Source organism: Haemaphysalis longicornis, unplaced genomic scaffold (assembly GCF_048455015.1).
Source record: "Haemaphysalis longicornis isolate Haplotype H1 unplaced genomic scaffold, Haemaphysalis longicornis Haplotype H1 scaffold_6, whole genome shotgun sequence".
In the NCBI taxonomy this organism is placed as follows: Eukaryota; Metazoa; Arthropoda; class Arachnida; order Ixodida; family Ixodidae; genus Haemaphysalis; species Haemaphysalis longicornis.
The window spans coordinates 8941364-8960670 of NW_027526407.1; positions in this window are offsets into that span (position 1 = coordinate 8941364).

The following is a 19307-nucleotide window of genomic DNA, read 5'->3' on the forward strand; positions in this document are numbered from 1 at the left end:
GAGGGCGACTACGTCAAAGCCGTCGATGGACACCTTGACGTCAGATGCAGTCGTCCTCGAGTTCCGGGTTCGTCGGGGCGTCGTATCTCTGCTTGTACGTGTTGATGGTCGGGCACTGTGCATCGTCGTTGTCGTCGTCTTGTCAATGGACGTCTCGGTCAGGTCGGGTACGCGTCGCGCCGTGTAGCTGTCGTCGTGTTCGGGAGTCTCGTCAGGGTTAGGTTGGGTCGTCGGGATGAGGGCATGTCGTGAATCACTGTCTTCAGCGCGTCCTTGCGTCGTTGGAGGGTTTCTAGTTTTTCGCCGTAGAGCAACTTCACCTCCAGAAGTTGCCGCCTTTAGTTTCCCCCGCGTGGGCTGGGGGACCTTCCACGGGCGAAGTCAGCGTTGCTACGGCGGTTCGGCGATTGGTAGGGGTAGGGCGACGGCGAACGGTTGAAACGCGCTGGGCCACGGCTGGTTTCAGATAGATACTCGTCGATCTCACGTGGTCGTTGGCCAGGGAGAGGGCGAGGTGCGTCGACGGAGAAACCACGCAGTCCGAGTCTCTTGTATGGGCAGCGACGGTAAATGTGGTCGGCCTCTCCGCAGTGGTAGCACAGAGGACGGTTATCGGGAGTTCGCCATACGTCCGTCTTCCTCGGCGTCTGGTTTCGGGCTACCGGGGGTCGGGCGGGTGACAGTGGGCGGTGGTACGGCGGGGCCTCTTGACGGCGTGTTGGAGCAGGGCGGGGTCGACGAACAGCCGCGGAGTATGTCAGCTTGTGGCTCTCGGGGTACCTCGGATGGCGTAGAAGTTCCCAACGCTTGTTGCACTTCTTCTCTAATCACGTCGGTGAGGGAAGCGACTTGGGGCTGCGGCGGCGTTGGGAGAAGTTTCCGCAGCTCCTCTCTTACTATTGCGCGGATAGTCTCGCGTAGGCTGTCGGCCGGGATCCGCGTGCTGCCAAAGTCGTTCGCATTGGCCGCGCTAACAAAGTTGCGGTCATACTGCTTAGCACGCATTTCGAGGGCTTTCTCAATGGTGCTGGCTTCGGTCACGAATTCGGCGACGGTTTTGGGCTGATTTCGGACAAGTCCAGCAAACAGTTCCTCCTTCACTCCGCGCATTAAGAAGCGCAACTTCTTTTCTTCCGTCATTTCGGGGTCTGCGCGGCGAAATAGCTGCTTCATCTCCTCAACGAAGATCACGACACCTTCGTTGGGGTGTTGAGTGCGCGCTTCTAACAAAAGGGCGGCTCTTTCTTTCCGCACGACGGTAGTGAAGGTCTTAGTAAACTCGCTTTTGAACTGATCCCAGTTTCTCAAGGAGCTCTCGTGGTTCTCGAACCAAGTGCGAGCCGAATCTTCCAAGCAAAAGAAAACGTGCCGGAACGTTTCTGCGTCGTCCCACCTGTTCAATTTCCGGACGCGCTCCAGTTTCTCCAACCATTCTTCTGGGTCTTCTGCGGGGGCTCCTCGTAACGATGGCGGTTCCCGGGGCTGCTGCAGGACGATTGGCGACGTTGTTTCTTGCACCATGGTGTTGGTTGCAGCGTTCCTTTTCTTGGGCCCTTCTGGCATCAAACCGAACTCGGGCGGTAAATCTTGCAGGCGGGGGCTGGCTCTTTTTGGGGCTGGCTTGGCGGCTTTTCGAGGTTGTAGTGGGCATGAAGGGTGCGTACCCCGCACCTTCACCAGATGTCACGAAGACAAGGACGATGCAGTTGTGTTGAATGAGAAACAGGTTTATCGGAGCGAACTTGTGCTCCCCTAACAACTCAAAAGAATACAGAGGCGGCGAAGCAGCGGTCAACAAAGTGACTTGCACAGGCGAGTGTCGTCGAGTCGAATGCCCCGGCGTCCGCACTGCAGGCCTTTTATCTTTCGGCGCGCGTGGTTCTCGAAACGTCGATTCGCATCGAGAACATAGTAGATCCAAGAAGATCATTCTGGGCCGTTCACGTTAGATCGGAACGCTCTCCCCATCACAACAGATAACGCATGCGGCACAGAAAGAAAGAATGGAACACGCACTTCCCTTGGCGCAGAGATAACGCAGACCGGCGCAGCCGGGCGGTAAAAGCAAAACACAAATAAGCAAACCCAATGTATGGTTCGCGGCAATATATATATATATATATATATATATATATATATGTATAAGACAGAAATAAGAATTGGCAGTCAAGAAGACCTCAGAAAGCAAAGGAGAGGATGTAGTAGCTCAAGATAAAGAATTTGGAAAATAAGAAAGTGCTTCTTGACTGCCAATTCTTATTTCTGTCTTATTTTCAACGAGCCCCTCATTTCCTATTCTGATTCGCTATCTATATATATATATATATATATATATATATATATATATATATATATATTCAAATCCTAAGTCATAAGAAAGGCGACATGAAGGACTTAAAAAATTACAGGCCGATCAGCTTACTGTCAGTCGTCTACAAGGTGTTTACCAAGGTAATCGCTAACCGAATTTCTGCAACCTTAGATTTCAGACAACCTAAAGAACAAACAGGGTTCCGTAAAGGTTATTCAACAATGGACCATATTCACACGATCAATCAGGTGATAGAGAAGTGCGCTGAGTATACTGAACCCCTATATATAGCCTTCATAGATTATGAGAAAGCATTTCACTCGGTCGAAAGCCTAGCAGTCATTCAGGCATTACGGAACCAGGGGGTAGATGAGCATTATGTAAGAATGCTAGAGGATATCTACAATGGGTCTACAGCTACGATCATCCTGCATAGGGAGAGCAGTAAAATAGCTATAAGAAAGGGTGTGAGACAAGGAGACACAATCTCTCCAATGCTATTCACAGCATGTTTACAAGAAGTATTCAGAACGTTGGATTGGGAACAGGTGGGAGTAAGGGTTAATGGAGAATACCTCAGTAACCTCAGATTTGCTGATGACATTGCCTTGCTGAGTAACTCAGGGGACGAATTGCAAAGCATGCTTTCCGCACTGGGCGAACAGAGTAGAACCGTGGGACTGAAAATTAATATGCAGAAAACTAAAGTAATGATCAATAACCTCGGGACAGCACAGCGGTTTGACATAGGTGGTGAGGCAGTGGAAGTGGTAAGCGAATATAAATTACTTAAGCCAAGTTGTGACCCCAGATCGAAACCATGAGGCAGAGATAATTAGAAGGATCAGAATGGGGTGGGGTGCATATGGCAGACATTCTCAGATAATGAATAGCAGCCTACCATTGTCGCTGAAGAAGAAAGTGTATGACAGCTGCATCTTACCGGTGCTCACTTACGGGGCAGAAACTTGGAGGCTCACTTAGAGGGTTCAACTTAAATTGAGAACGACTCAGCGGGCAATGGAGTGGAAAATGATAGGTGTAACATTAAGGGACAGGAAGAGAGCGGAGTGGGTCAGGGAGCAAACTGGTGTTAAAGACATATTAGTAGAAATTAGGAAGAAGAAATGGACGTGGGCAGGACATGTAATGCGAAGGCAAGATAACCGCTGTTCATAAAGGGTAACAGAGTGGATCCCTAGAGAAGGCAAGCGTTGCAGGGGGCGGCAGAAAGTTAGATGGGCAGATGAGATAAAGAAGTTTGCGGGGATAAATTGGTCACAGTTGGCACAGGACCGAGGCAATTGGAGAATAATGGGAGAGGCCTTTGCCCTGCAGTGGGCGTAGATAGGCTGGTGATGATGATGATGATGTTATATATATATATATACAAGAAATAAATAATTAAAACAGGGTAAAAACCACGATTGTTCCCAACGTTTCAGCCAAGAGACTTGCCTTCACAAGGGTAAGTCTATAAACGCACAACTGAAATGGCACGTGTCGCCAACAGCAACATTCCTAGAACAGACTGTTTCTGAAACAGAAAAGCGGAAGGATAAAGTTAGAGGGATGTAATGGGCACAAGATAAAGGGGCCCAAAAAAGACAGAAAAAAAGTAAAATGGGATTCCAGAGAAAAGCTTGGAGGAATGCCTGTAAGTACTAAAGTGGAAGCTAAGGAATAAAAACAAATGCAATTAGGTGACCACATCACGAGCAGAGAGAGGGGTCATGTTCGTTGGATAAGGTACAGGCAAAACAGGGCCTAATGCTGTATTCCCTGTAAATATCGCAAAGTTGGTCCTAGACGCATTAAATCAAGCAGGTTCCATAGAGTTGGATTGGTGAATTAAACAGGATTCTCGGTATTTACTTCGCCTAGGAAACCTAAATTGTGACTGAAGTTTATTCAACCTAAGGTCTTTAAAAATGTGGCCTGGTTGGTTGAAATGCTGCGCTAGAGCTATGGAAGATTTGCTAAGAATATGTGCCCAGTGACCGTTAGGACGTAGGCTCATAGGTTGACTCGTTACGCCTATATACTGGTTTTGGCACATTGAGTATTTTAACATCATTGGTAATTCATTACACAGATCCCCTCCATAAAAGCAGTGGCATCCATTGAAAATCGCATTCTCTTGTGTGCTGGCGCCAATGGGGTGTGTGCTCGTTATACCACTCGAACAATAGGCAAGTGACCCCTTTCCGTTTGGTACATTGCGAATACCAGCCCGAGAAAAAACCAGCGCCGCTATTGTGTTGACTAACCAAAACAGAAAGTGCGGAATTGTGTAAGCAGTACAACCAAAGCAATAGGCAAGCAATGTTTTAGCATAAATTCGGATGCAAAGTAATACAACCGAAAACAAACGCAACGGCCCTTGCTTCCGGGAAAGACTTCTTTCGAAAACGTCATTCTTCTTTATACCAAGCAGATGTGCGTTCGATTAGCGAAGAATACACGAGACAAGCCGAACCGATGTACCATTTTACTTTAAAGTTTTCAGGTGGAGCTATATGAGCATGTCATATTTTTTGGGGCCTTTTTCCCGGAGACGACTGTTTGTTATTTTATTGAAAACATCGTCACTGTAACATTGTCGGTGTTAAGTACTGCTCCGGCAGCGGGAACTGCAGGGACTTCTGTTTTGAACGGCCGCAGAATGTTCATGGGCACGTTTTACCACACAAGGTTTGCCTTGAAAAGGTTCAATACACCGACTCATCGGGCAGGTGAATGAAGTGGTTTTATCAAGAGGGGCAGCTAGGTGACTCGTTTAAGAAAACAATATAAGTATAGGTGGGCAGGCAGACTTTAGCGACTGTGCGCGAACAATCCTACCCCAGTGGCAAACAAAATTCGAGGTTGGAATTCTTGGTTCTAGTAGCTTCTAACCAAGAAAAAGTGCTGAAAAACTGCCGTGCGCCAGTTCACTTGGCGACTGGTTTGCGAGCCAGATAAGCTATTTAATAGGCCCCAAATACTGCACAAGTGCAGCAAGGTTGCATGTGGGAGCTTCGTTGAAATGGTCGTTACTATAATAGTGACGCAGTTGATTTCCAGACGGAAAAGAACCGGCCAGGTTATAGCTTTCTTTTGTGTACCTTAAAGGATTTGAAATCGACATAAATTCGGTGATGTCCCGAAGATGGGTTAGGTTTGAAGCACGGAGCTACACCGGAGCTATGAGGCGCAAACTAGTGGAAGGTTCGGGAATAATTGTCATCGCCTCAGAAGATTTAGCCTGCACCGAATTCTCGAAATATTGCCATTTACGCTTTTGGTCTCCATAAAAAAATCAGCCACCGCATCTATGATCGAACCGGCTGCTCTAGTGCTTAGACAAACCACACCTTAGCCTCCGGACCACTGCAGGGGGCCAAGGTTGTTGAGTACGATTGGGTAAATGATAACGAGGACTTCCTGTTTGCGCCTCAAACAAACGGCCGACATCCCGTTCAGCTAGAGTAGATGTGCAGCCAAGCTGTTGTACACCAGTACTAATGTTCATTGAGGAGCGTACGAAGTGCCCCTCGTCATCGTAGCTAGGCTCATCGTTGCACCTCGGTTCTTTGGCGGAAAAGCCTGTGTTCTAGTGGTAAGGAGAAAAACATCGCCAGACGACAAGCGTGAGAAAGCGAGCGTCGGCGTGCTTCCGATCAGAACGATAAAGAGCGGAGACTTTGCAAGGTTGTGGTCCAAAAACACCCCAAAAAATTACTTCATAGTGACCTGCAAGGAGTTACAAACGGTTATATAAAAAAATCAGCCATAAATTAGATGCCAAATTATCCAGTAGCAGGGTTTATGACTTGGAATTGCTTTATATGACTTCATGCAAGGTGCGGTTGACGTATACGGCGACGAACTTACAAAACCAGGGCCCGCTTGCACGAACACTGTGCTTATTGGCAGTCTTATTCACAGTCTAGTCTTATTCAGGGACTTCAATAAGTCCGCGAATAAGATTCGGACTAGTGCGCTTGCTCGAAAGCACTCAGGCCAGGCCAGGCAACAGAGCCGACTTACTTAAAACCTATTTATTATTACAGAAATAGGGATTGGCAGTCAAGAATGCCAAGGAAAACAAAGGGGAGGATGCGGTAGGTCATTGAAACGGATAAAAACTTTTGGAAGAAAGAAAGAAAGTGCAGAAAAAACGCCCGCCGGGTGGGATCCAAACCCTCGATCCCCAAAATATACATCGTGTGCGATGACCACTGGGGCTGTTTTTCAACTCCACTTTCTCGGCTATTATTTAAGACATTGCGTTGTCTGCGTTTAAGGGTGGTAGCCAGCGCCACTCGGACAACTCGGGGTGACGGAAACCTTTTTTTTTACCCACGGGTCGTGACTCGAGCGTCTACGACATGTCGAGAGTGGTGGACAAGCGTTGAATCCGATTAAGCTACCTATGACACCAAGACTGCTAGAACAGAGACCCTCATATTGCGTGTAGCGAATCAGAATGGGAAATGAGGGGCTCATTGAAAATAATACAGAAATAAGGATTGGCAGTAAAGCAAAGCCAAGGAAAGCAATGGGGAATATGCGGTAGGTTATTGAAATGGACAAACAATTTTTAGAAGAAAGGGTAGAAAAATGCCCACCGGGTGGTATGTGAACTCTCGACCTCCAGAATGCGGATGTGGTGCGATGACGACTACGCTACTGGCGGGGCTGGTTTTCCCCTCCACGTTCTCGGGTATTTATATTAAGATATTTTGTTGTCTGTGTTTAAGGGTGGTAGCCAGTGCCACTCGAGCTACTCTGGGTGAAGGAGACATTCTTGTTTACTCCCGGGCTGTGACTCGAGCGTCTACGACATGTCGAGAGTGGTCGAAAGGCGTTGAACCCTCTCCAGCTACCTATGGCAGCAAGACTGCCAGATCAGAGACCCTCGCTATGCCCGTAGAGAATCAGAATGGGAAAAGAGGGGCTCGTTGAAAATAATACAGAAATAGGGATTTACAGTCAAGAATGCCAAGGAAGGCAAAGGGGAGGACGCCGTAGTTCAATAAAACGGAAAACAATTTTGGAAGAAAGACAGAAAGGGGAGATAACAGTGCACGCCAGGTCGGATCCCAACCGACGACCTCCAGAATACGTGTCTGGTGCGGTGACCACTACCCTACCGGCGGGGCTGTTTTCCCCCCTCTACGTCCTTGGCTAGTTGTGTGAAGAGATTTGGTTGTCTGCGTTTGAGGGTGGTAGCCAGCGCCGCTTGGATTTCTAGGGGTGAAGGACAGCTTTTTTACCCCGGGTCGTGACTCGAGCGCCTACGATATGTCGAGAGAGGTCGACTTTCTTTCTTCCAAATATTTTTTATCCGTTTCAATGACATATCGCATCCTCCCCTTTCCTTTCGTTGAGATTTTTTACTTGGAATCCTTATTCCTTCATTATTTTCTATGAGCCGCTCATTTTCCATTCTGATTCGCTACATGCACAGCGACAGTCTGTGTTCTGGCAGCCTTGGTTCCATATGTAGCTTAAGAAGGTTCAACGCTTCTCGACCACTCTCGACATGTCGTAGACAATGAATTCATACCCCGGGGGTAAAAAAGAAGGTGTTTTTAACCCGAGTAGTCCGAGTGGTGCTGGCTACCACCCTTAAACGCCGACAACATCCCTCGACATAAATAGCGAAGAAAGTTGAGGGGGAAAACAGCCTCGCCGGTAGCGTAGTGATCATGGCACCAGACGCGTATTCTGGGATTCGTGGGTTCGGATCCCATCCGCCGGGCATTTTTTCTCCACTTTCTTTCCTCCAAAAACTTTTTATCCGTTTCAATGACCTACCGCATCCTCCCGTTTGCTTTCATAGATTTTCATGACTGCCAATCCTCATTTCTGTATTATATATATATATATATTGATATGTATATACACACATTGTTATGAAGCCAAAGACAGCGCACGGAGTTGTGTTGAAGAAAAACAAGTTTAGAAAACTTGTGCTCCCCTAATAATTCAAAGAATACACAGGCGGCAAAGCAGAAGCCAACAAAGTGACGTGGTAGGCCAGCGTCGGCTAGTGGAATGCTTGGGCGTCTGCTCTGCGAGAGTGAGCGTGAGCGTTTCCCGAACCATCGATTTCTTTGAGGACAATGTAGATAAAAGAAGATTATTCTATGCTGTTATTGGTTCGAAACGGTCAGCCCAACAAAAAAATATCACGTGCAGGATAAAAAAAATAATTGAGCACGCCTTAACTTGACGCACGATAACACCGATAACAACAACCCGCCGCTGCCGTCGGCAAAAATAAAATATAAACAAACAAATGGATAGTTCGCGGCACTTCCCACTGTAAGAGTGCATCCATACGATGCTAAAATAAAAGACGGTCAGAACAAACCACAAAAAGTCCGTCATCTTGCGTAGTAAGGTTTCTGGCGAACCACGTGGACGACTTCGGGCCGAGTGCATCGCCGTGATGTTCCAAAAACACCATCGGGGATAACCTCGTACTTAATCGTCCAACACGTCGTACAATCTGGTAGGATTTAAAATACCGTCGCTGCAGCTTCTCACTGCGTCAACGTCGTCGGATGGTAGTCCAAAAAAACAAACGATCCCCTGGGTGGTACTCGGCGTCTCGGCGTCAGAGGTTGTAGCGACCGGCACTTACTAGCTGCTGGTCTCCTGTACTAGCTGCTGGTTTGTTGTACGAATTCGAGTGAGCTGGCAGGTGTCCTCCGCACGCGGAATGCATCCTTGCACGTCGGGGTTGAGGTCGTCGTCTTCTACATGCATGGCGTCTAGCATCGTAGTCGGCTGTCTTCCGTAGACAAGCTCGAAAAGCATGATCTGCGTAGTTTCCTGGATAGTCGAGTTTTACGCAAATGTGGCATACAGAAGTGCTTCGTCCAAGTCCTATGTTCAACCTTGACAAACATTGACAGCATATGCACGATTGTCTTGTTCAGACGTTCCGTCAGTCCGTTCGTTTGGGGTGGGGCACCGTCGTTCTTCAGTCATCCGTGTTGCTTTAACAAGTATTCCTTTCATCAGCTCTGCAGTACCTGCCGTTCCGCGGAGCGTGATTACCACTTCAGGGGCTGTATGTCGCAGCACAACTTGGTTTATGAAGAACTTCGCGACTTCTTGTGTCGCCCCCTTCGGAAGAGCGGCTGCATCTGAGTAGTGTGTCATGTAGTCTGTGGCTACAACAATCGACTTGTTCTCTAATCTTAACGTAGGGAAGGTGCCCAAAAGGTTTATTCCAATCGGTTAAAAGGGCCTCAATGGGAAGGCAATAGGAGACAGAATTACGGTGGGTCTTGTCTTGTCTTCGGCATTTTTCGTCACTGTCAGTCACGGTAGCTTCGGGCGTAGTGGCACTCATTGGTTGTAAGGCGGGGCCATTAGTACTTCTCCTGAATGTTTAAAGTAGTGGGCGCTGTACCGAGTTGTCCGGACGACGGGTCGTCGTGGCACGCTTCCAAAATCTCGTCGCGAAGGCCTGCAGGGAGAACATGAAGATAATTTGTTCTCGTTCTGGGGTTTAAATTTTCTTTTCGAGGACGCAGTTATTGAGGCTGAATTCTGGTAAGTGGCGTTTGAAGGACCTAGGCACGGCTACACTGCGTCCTTCGAGTTAGTCGATCCCGTCTCGTAACTCTGCGTCGGCACGCTGTTGGGCGGCTAGGTCGCTCTCCGACACTACTCCGAATAACGCTCTGTCTGCGTGGGTGTCTTGAGGTGGTGGGTCGAAGTGGGCACGGCACATACGTCGGCGCCGGAGTGCTTCCTCCCATATTTATGGACGATTAAAACGTGAAATTCTTTTGGTCGCTACCTCTATTGCCCCATACGGATCAAGGGGTTCTTGAAAATGACGAGCCAGCACAGCGCATGGTGGTCTTTCACAACATTGAACGGTCTACCATACACGTAAGGGCGGAATATTGAAATGCCCAATACGATATCACGGCACTGTTTCTAGGAGGCGGAGTAGTTTTTCTCCTCCTTTGAAATACAACGGGTGGAATTGGCGATTGCCTTTTCCAAACCGCTTTGCTTTCGGACGGGGATGGCGCCAAAGCCTATATCACTGGCACCCGTGTGCTTTTCCGTTTGAGCGTTTTCGTCGAATGTGCAACTCTTGTGCACTTTCCCAAGTTCAACGGGTGCTATCTTTTGTCAAGTGTGTGAGGGGCTTTGCAATTTATTGGAGGTTTGCGACAAAGCGCCGGTAGTATGCGCACCGTCCGAGAACTCTTCGAATGCCATTCATGTCTTTCGGTTTAGGGAAGTTTGCTATGGCTGATTTTTTCACTGGGTCAGGCCAGAATCCCGCGAGGTTGACGACGTGGCACAAACATTTGAGTTCCCCGTATACAAAGCGGTACTTTTCAGGCTTCAGATTTAAACACCAGCTACCGAATAGCCTCGAGTACAGGCTGCAACCCTGCAAGGTGTTCGTCGAAAGTCCTGCTGAATGCCACAATGCCGTTGAGGTGTACGAGGCAGGTGTGCCACTTCAGGCCACTAGCACAGTGTCCATGGCTCTTTGAAACGTTGCTGGGGCCGTGCATAGCGCAAGCGGCATCATCTTGAACTCGTATAGGCCGTCCGGGGTTATAAATGCAGTATTATGACCATCTCTCATCATCAGCATCATCATCACCAGCCTATCTACGCCCACTGCAGGGCAAAGGCCTCTCCCATTATTCTCCAATTACCTCGGTCCTTTGCCAACTGTGACCAATTTATCCCCGCAAACTTCTTGATCTCATCTGCCCATCTAACTTTCTGCCGCCCCCTGCAACGCTTGCCTTCTCTAGGGATCCACTCTGTTACCTTTAATGACCAGCGGTTATCTTGCCGTCGCATTACATGCCCTGCCCACGTCCATTTGTTCTTCTTAATTTCTACTAATATGTCTTTAACACCAGTTTGCTCCCTCACCCACTCCGCTCTGTTCTTGTCCCTTAGTGTTACACCTATCATTTTCCGCTCCATTGCCCGCTGAGTCGTCCTCAATTTAAGTTGAACCCTCTTAGTGAGCCTCCAAGTTTCTGCCCCGTAGGTGAGTACCGGTAAGATTCAGCTGTCACACACTTTCTTCTTCAGCGACAATGGTAGGCTGCTATTCATTATCTGAGAATGTCGGCCATATGCACCCCACCCCATTCTGATCCTTCTAATTATCTCTGCCTCATGGTTGGGATCTGGGTCACAACTTGGCCTAAGTAGATATATTCGCTTACCACTTCTACTGCCTCGCCACCTATCTCAAACTGATGTGCTGTCCCGAGGTTATTGATCTTTACTTTAGTTTTCTGCATATTAATTTTCATGCCCACGGTTCTACTTTGTTCGCCCAGTGCGGAAAGCATGCTTTGCAATTCGTCCTCGAGTTACTTAGCAAGGCAACGTCATCAGCAAATCTGAGGTTACTGAGGTATTCTGCATTAACCCTTACTCCCACCTGTTCCTAATCCAACTTTCTGAATACTTCTTGTAAGCATGCTGTGAATAACATTGGAGAGATTGTGTCTCCTTGTCTGACACCCTTCCTTATAGGTATTTTAGGGCTCTCCTTATGGAGGATGATGGTAGCTCCAGACCCATTGTAGATATGTTCTAGTATTCTTACGCAATGCTCATCTACCCCCTGGTTCCGTAATGCCTGAATGACTGCTAGGGTTTCGACTGAGTCAAATGCTTTCTCATAATCTATGAAGGCTATATATAGGGGTTCAGTATACTCCGCGCACTTTTCTATCACCTGATTGATGGTGTGAATATGGTCCACTGTTGAATAACCTTTACGGAACCCTGTTTGTTCTTTAGGTTTATTGAAATCTAAGGTTGCAGAGATTCGGTTAGTGATTACCTTGGTAAATACCTTGCATACGACTGACAATAAAATGATCGGCCTGTAATTTTTCAAGTCCTTCATGTCGCCTTTCTTATGGATTAGGATGATGTTCGGGTTCTTCCAAGATTCCGGTACCATTGCGGTCATTAGGCATTTGTGTATACAGGTTTGCCAGTTTTTCAAGTACAATTTCGCCGCCATCCTTCAAGAGGTCTGCTGTTATCTGATCCTCACCAGGTGCTTTTCCCCCTTTTAGTTCTTTCAAAGCCTTCCTTACTTCTTCGGTCGTTACTGGTGGGATGTCTATCTCCTCTGAACTACTGTCTCGTTCGGGATTATCCTGTATGTCCCGGCTGCTGTACAGATCTCTATATAACTCCTCGGCCACTGTGACTATTTTATTCCTATTTGTGATGACATTGCCTTTCTTATCTTTAAGTGCATACATCTGATTTTTCCCCACGCCAAGACGTCTCTTCACTGCTTTCAGGCTACCTCCGTTGTTTACAGCGTATTCGATCCTCTCCATATTATACTTCCGTATGTCAGCTGTCTTACGCTTATTGATTACCTTCGAGAGCTCGGCTAGTTCTATTCTGTCAGCTGCGGTAGAGATTCTCATGGTTTGCCATTTCCTAATTAGATCTTTCGTCTCCTGTGAATTTTTACCAGTATCCTGTCTAGCCATATAGCCCCCGACTTCTACTGCACACTCCGTGATAATGCGTGTAAGCTTGTCACTGGCTTCCTGTGTCGTAAGCTCGGCTTCCTCGTTAAGGGCGGAATATCGGTTCTGCAGCGCGATCCTGAATTCTCCTACTTTACGTCTTACTGTTAGCTCATTTATCAGCTTTTTTCGTACTAGCTTGTGGCGGTCCCTCCTCAAATCTAGCCTAATTAGAGATCTTACCATACGGTGGTCACTACACCTTACCCTTCCGAGCACTTCTACATCCTGCACGACGCAAGGGTTATCGCATAATATGAAGTCTATTTCATTTTTGTGCTCCCCATTCGGGCTCCTCCAGGTCCACTTCCTACTCTCCCGTTTACAGAAGAACGTATTCATTATGCGTAGACGATCTCTCGGGTCCACTTTAATTTGCCAGTAGCCTGTCGTAGGAACCATTGATGAGAAGTGCTGTGTGGCACAAGTGACCCAGGGCATTGTCGATTCCTGGCAATGGTAAACGTCCTTTTCGGTGATTTTCGTCAGCCACCAATAGTGAACGCAGAACCTCAATGTCCCACCTTTTTTTCATTACGAGTACTACCCGAGAAGCCCAGAGGCTTTTCGATGGCTGTATAGTGTCTCCTATAAGCATGTCTTCGACTTGTGTCCGGATTGCTTCCCGCTCGTGTGAAGACATGCGGTACCGTGAATGTCGGGTAAGTCGGGCTCCACTTTTTTTTATACTTAGGTGCTTTGCTAGGGGTGTTTAACATAATTTTGAGTTGGACGACAAACACTCGCTGCAGCGACGCAGCAAATCTAATAATTTGTGCCGACTTTCTTGAGACAGCGCCGGGTTCACGTCGAAAGGATGCGGCAGCTTGACAGTATCTGCGCGGGTGCGTTCACAGTTGGCGACCGCGTCCACTTGACTTGTTTCTTCCGCTTTTTCGGGGAATGCAGTGGCAGGGCCTTGTTTAGATGCTGATCCTCCCTGGTGAAATTATTGACTAAAGTGTCAGATTTTCACTGTTTAAAGCGCGCAATGCCTCTTGCGACGGAGACACCACGGCCGAGAAGCAAACTTTGGTCACTCTCCACGATAGCGTCAAATTCAGGAGCAGCATCCTCACAGTAGATGTCGATCAACAAGTGTGCGCGGGGTGGCAGGGTGCCGTGACTGTCGGCAACCCGTACGCAAGCATGGTGTTCGGGGATCGGTTCCGGCATCATCGAGTGATCCGGCGAAAATGTTATAGAGCTAGTGTGCAGATCAATTACTGCACCGTTGTCCTTTAAAATGTTTATTGCACAAATTACATCGCGGGAGGGTTTAGGCGAAATAACTAACGCTGCTGGGTACGTGGTGGTGTCTATGATGACGCCGTATGTGCACTTTTACCTTGGTGTTACAAAATGGCATCCGGCGGTGCGTATGCTGTCCGTCCCATCCTGTCGTAACTTTCTTCAGCATAGACGCGAATGACCCGCTCATCAATAAGTATTCCACTCCCGTGTCGATAAGGGCGACTACATTAAAGTAATCAAAACGACTACTGCACGTCGGACACCGCTTTCGTAGAGTTTCGGGGCCGTCGGGGCATCGTACTTCGGCTTGTGCATGTTGGCGGTCGAGGACGATGCGCATCGTCATCGTAGACCGCGTAGCAGCAGGCTTGGTCATCGCGTGTACGCGTCGCATCGTGTCGGTGTCGTCGTGTGCAGGAGTCACATACGGGCTAGTCCGGGTAGCAGAGCTGAGGGCAGGTATTGAATCATGGTCTTTGGCTTGTCATAGCATCGTTAGAGCGTTTTGATTTTTCCGCGTTCGTGCAACGTTATTCCCAGAAGTTGCTGCTTTTATTTTCCCGCGTTGGCTGCGGGACCTTCCACGTGAGAAATAAGCAGTGCTAAGGTGGTTTGGCAAATAGTACGGGTAGGGCGACGGTGAACTGTTGAAACGGGCTGGTCCCCCGGTTAGTGTTTAAGAGGTATTCTTCGATCTGAGCAGGGCGCTGGCATTGTCATTGAGGGCTGGTGCGTCGACACAGAACCCTCGCAAACCGAGCCTTTTGTAGGGACAGCGACGGTAGATGTGGTCGGCCTCTCAGCATCTCCGCAGTGGTAGCGCAGTGGGCTATCGTCGGGCATTCACCACAAGGTGGTGTTGTCGTCTGGTATTGGTCTACAGGACGTTGGGCGGGAGACAGTGGGCCGAGGTATGGCGGGGCCTCGGGATGCCGGATTGGATCAGGGCGGGGTTGACTGAAAGCTGCGGAGTGGGTCATCGCTCGTGGCTCTTGGGGTGCATCATACGAATTAGAAGTCCCTACTGCCTGTTGAACCTCTTTTCTGATGACGCCAGTCAGGGAAGCCTCTTGAGGTTGCGGCTCGTTAGAAAATGCTTCCGAAGGTTTTTCCTGACCACGGCTTGGATGATGTCCCACAACTTATCGGTGCTTAGAGTTGCGGCACTGATGGTCTCCGAGAATTGAGCGTTGACAGAGCGGTCGTACTGCATTGTTCGAACTTCTAGCGTCTTCTCAATCGCGGCAGCTCCAGACGTGAATTCGGCTACCGTTTTAGGCGGGTTGCGGAAAAGACAAGCAAAGACTTCTTGCTTTACGCCTCGCATAAGGAACCTCAGTTTCTTTTCTTCCGTCTTTTCCGGCTCCGCAGGGCGAAATAGTTGTCTCATTTCTTCAATGAAGTTCACGGCTCCTTTGTTGGGGTGTTGCGTTGGAGTTTCAAGCAAAAGCGAAACTCGCACTTTTATTATTATGGTAATGAAGGTCTTAAGGAACTCGGTTTTGAATTCAGTCCATTTGGTAAAAGAGCTCTCGTGGATAATAAACCAAGTTCGAGCTGCACTTTCTAAGTAAAAGAAGACATGCCGGAACGTTTTCTCATCGTCGCATATGTTGAAGATGCGGGCGCACTCCAGCTTCCCCAACCATTCTTCGGGGTCTTCAGCAAAGGGTTCCCCTGAACGATGCGGGATCCCGATGCTGCTGCTGGACGATTGGCGACGTTTCTTCTCACACCATTCTGTTGGTTGCAGCAATCGTTCTCTTGGGCCCTTCCGATAGAAGACCGACCTCGGTCAGTAAATCTTGCAGTCGGTGGCTGGCTCTAATTGAAGTGGTTTGGCGGCTTCCACAGGTCGTAGTGAGCATAAAGGGTGCGTACCCCTCACCTCCACCTGACGTCATGAAGCCAAAGACGACGCATTTGTTTTCAAGCAAGCAAGTTTTTCGACGGAAGCAAGAAAACAACTCAAAAATACACAGCCGGGAAGCGGCAGTCAAAGAAGTATATATATTGTCAGCACAGGCGTCAGCGTTGTTTCATAACTGTAACTCGAATGGCCATTCCCACCTAGCAACACATCATCAGTGTGTCGCACGCGAGCACTACACCTTCTTCATCTCTCATCCTCACGCCTTCTCCAGCATCGCTTTCTGCAACGGCCTCTCCTCATTACATGGGTCTTTTAGGTCTCCCGTATTCGAGTCTTTCACGTCGTTGACGTGCCCCTCGATCCACTTACGCTATCCCCAGCTTCTACCTGGAGCTTCGATCAGGCCAGCGTGTCCATCTTCCTACTCTCAACATTCCGAAAGGCGATCCGACCAAGCCTTGCCGATGGCCCATCACCTGCAAGCCCGCTTGACCCAGACTTTTTGATCACACCATCTTATATATATATATATATATATATATATATATATATATATATATATATATATATATATATATATATATATATATAGAGAGAGAGAGAGAGAGAGAGAGAGAGAGAGTGAGAGAGAGAGCATCTTGAGCCTGCTTCAGGGGCATGAACCATTCGCACGTTTTGGTGAAAAATGTCTATATATAAAAATTCCACTCACTACGTTTGTAGTTTTCCTTCGTCATTTACAAGGTTCTCTTCTTTGAGGTTTAGTTTTTACATGTTAATATAAACTTGCTGCTTCCAACTATTGTCATTTTATCTATGCTACTTTGAGCAGGCCCATATATTTACATGCTGTCGCTCTTTTTTGTGCATTCAATGATGCTTAAATAGTAATAATGAAACACGTTATCACAATTCTTTTACACTAAAAGGACACATTCAATGATATGCATTCTTATCTGGACCAACCCAGACCCATTCAATTCAAATATCGTGAACCTCTCCCAAGCTACCTCTAATCGCCACTTTCCATGTCTTAAATCGCAACTATGGCCTAACCGAGCACCATGTGTCTCTGTTTGAAACTGAATACTTGCTTAAGGCAAATTTTTTTCTGCAGTCAAACTATGTTTCAAGTTACTAACCAATAATATCTTTGTACGCAGCCCCAATACTCTACACCTGTTTTTAAAAGGATGCGTGCGGGGTAACAAAAAAAGTTTGCTCAGAGTTCTCTAAACATTTTGTGTGTGCTGGTGCGAACAGGCTGAAAAGTTATTCATTATTCTTTGTAACAATATACACGGAGCGGCATCGAAATGTGTAGTGTTTGTGTACCTCTTCGCTTCTCTAAGGTTCACTTCCCTAAGGTGACAAACACTTCGCTTCTCTGAGTTTTTGTGTACCTCTTCCCTTCTCCAAGGCTTACACATTGGTTTGTAAACACAAATAAATTCAGTACAAACTGTTAAAGTGTTTCTTGTAGCCCTCATGTGTCATGCACTTTTGCCGGGTTCTCTTCGTTACTCTAAAGCAATGTTTTTCTGCAGTATATAAGGACCACGATTACACCTCTTGTGAATTACGGGCGAAGTCACCATCAACTCACCCTATACCGAGCGAAAACTGCCGTAAATACTTCTATGAAAGGTGTACGGTTGGGCCATACATTGCAGTTTATCAAAGTTACTGTCAAACTCCATTCGAAGAAAGTGACAATAAAGAAACCGGAACCACAATAAAATATTCATAAAACAGTTGGTGGTGTTTGCTGTTGGTGGAATTTTCTGACTCGAATATTTTGGTGACACACAAGGGCATAAAGTGCGATACCTTGTATCATTCCGTCGGCAAGAGCATGTGTAACAAAAAAACAAAATATCTGCGGTCTCCTATGCGAAAAGCTTTTCCGTATGGGCAAAAATATCCAGACCATTAGGGCGGCCGGCCGACGCTATACTCCTTTGATCTAACTGGCCTGAAAGTACAACAAATCTGCACTGCTTCAAATATTCGCTAATCTTAGGCAGGCAATCTTTATGGAAAGGCCATTGCTATAAGGCCATTGCTATAAACTCCGTTGTATTAGATTTCAGTACCATTAGCTGCTTCTCAGATTACGTTAACTTACTGTGTTTCAAGAAAAAACTCCAGAATATTTAAGATGTTGCGTGCACGCAAATATTTGTTTGTGTATTGCATGAATGTTGGTTTCCTTTTGCAATGGAAATACTACCCAAATAAACACTACAACTTTCCTTTTGTAATAAAAATTTTTTATTGCACTCTTTTGGCATTTCTTAAAAAATACCTGTGGACGATGACGTTGTGAAATAGCGAAAAAACCCCTGGATGGCAGCGGCTTTCCTGTGTCACTTTGTTTTTTTCAGGCTACTTATAAAATCTAAAGCTTTTTATTTATGACGATTCTGAGCTACGAAACGTTCATTTTTTCCGCGACGATGCAGCATTACTACACAAGCGGGAAGCGACTTTTCGGGTAGATATGCTTCAGCGCAAAGGTTTTGACTCAAGTGAGTGGCACCTTGGGTAGGTAAAATAAAGCTCGGAGGAATTGCCAAATATTGAAAGTATAAGTAAAGCAAGGAATATATTCTACACGTTTTGTTTAGGTCTCGTATTGAAATCCGCTCTGGACTTTGAATAATGTTTTTTGTTTGTCTGTATACTTTCGCAAAGTGTAGTGATAAACCGCGCATATAAGGTTTGTACGCAATTTTCGTACATTTGGGGTGTCTTTTATGAATCTTGTGAAGGAAAATCGGTAAGGACGGCGGTATGCTATACTCTAAGTGATTGAGGACAAACGAGATGGCCCCAATAGCAATAGTTGAAATATATCTCCCACAATGTTAATATTCCTTCATGACATCTTTGTTTTCCGCCTTGTAACAAGTTTGGTGGTGGGTATGAAATCATACCAACTCTTGTCCTAGCTTTGCATGTTTTTGGCCCAGGCGCGGCGTGGAGACCACGGCGGCTGTGTTGGTCACACGCGGCCCCAACTCGACAACGTCCCTCGCCATGAGCCCGCCGCCCGTGACTAGCACAATATTAGGAACCACGAGCAGATGAGACGAGCGATGAGCAAGAGACAGTGCGTATGCAACGCCCTGTCACGTGACGTGGTTCTAAGTAGCTTAGATGTTCCCTAACTGCATTGGCGTGGCTTTAGCGGGGACAAGGCGTGCCACGCGCCATCGTTTTCTTCGTTGGTGGCAGGCACTCATTCACGTTGTGCGGTAATGATATCACTCAACCTCTTCGCCCACGTCACTTCGTTGTGATT